The sequence below is a fragment of the Gavialis gangeticus genome, unplaced genomic scaffold, assembly GCF_001723915.1.
Source record: "Gavialis gangeticus isolate Ggan-Ray unplaced genomic scaffold, GavGan_comp1, whole genome shotgun sequence".
NCBI classification, from domain to species: Eukaryota; Metazoa; Chordata; order Crocodylia; family Gavialidae; genus Gavialis; species Gavialis gangeticus.
In genome coordinates, this window is record NW_017729032.1 from 120,003,526 (window position 1) to 120,004,252 (window position 727).

General features: G+C 40.6%; 1 protein-coding gene across 1 annotated transcript in view; it reads left to right on the forward strand.

The window, feature by feature from the left end:
• Positions 1–727, forward strand: part of GPC6 (glypican 6) — a 1,304,538-nt gene that overhangs the window by 723,226 nt on the left and 580,585 nt on the right. The gene's annotated exons all lie outside the window — the stretch shown is intronic.

Here is a 727-nt window from a genome sequence, read left to right on the forward strand (position 1 = left end):
TCAGATTAAAGAGCCTGAAGAAGGCAAGGGGTACATTTTTTATGATTTTGAATGTGTGTAGGAGACGGGGATGCATGTGCCCAACTACATTTTTGCAATGGAGCTAAAGACAGAGGGAAAAAAACCTGAGAAAGCCGCAGGCAAAAACCCCAAAAAGGCTTGTAAAGCTAAGCCCAAAAAGCCAGAAAGCACTTGGAAGTTTAAGGGTGAAGAGTGCCTGTCTGATTTTATTAAGGTTTTCATGGATAAAATGTTCAAGAACTACACCTTCATAGCTCACAATGCCAAAGGCTATGATGGTTACTTTGTTGTCAGCCAGTTATTGAAGGAAAAAATGGGCATGATTGAAGGAAAAAATGGGCGTGAAACTAATCACTCAGGGTCATAAACTCATGTGTATTGAAGTGACCAGGCTAGGCATCCATTTCATAGATTCTTTAAACTTTTTGCCAGTGAAACTTAGCAGGCTTCCACAGGCGATGGGGTTTGAAGGATGCAAAGGTTATTTCCCACATCTTTTTAACACAGCAGAAAACCAAAATTATGTGGGGCCTCTCCCAAAGATGGAGTATTACGGCATTGAAAATATGATGTCTGGTGAGAAAGGACAGTTTTTAGAATGATATCAGAATAACCGTGATAAGACCTTTGAAATGCAAAAGGAGCTGGCCTATTATTGCCAGCAGAATGTAAACATTTTGAAAGAGGCCTGCTGCCTCTACAGAGA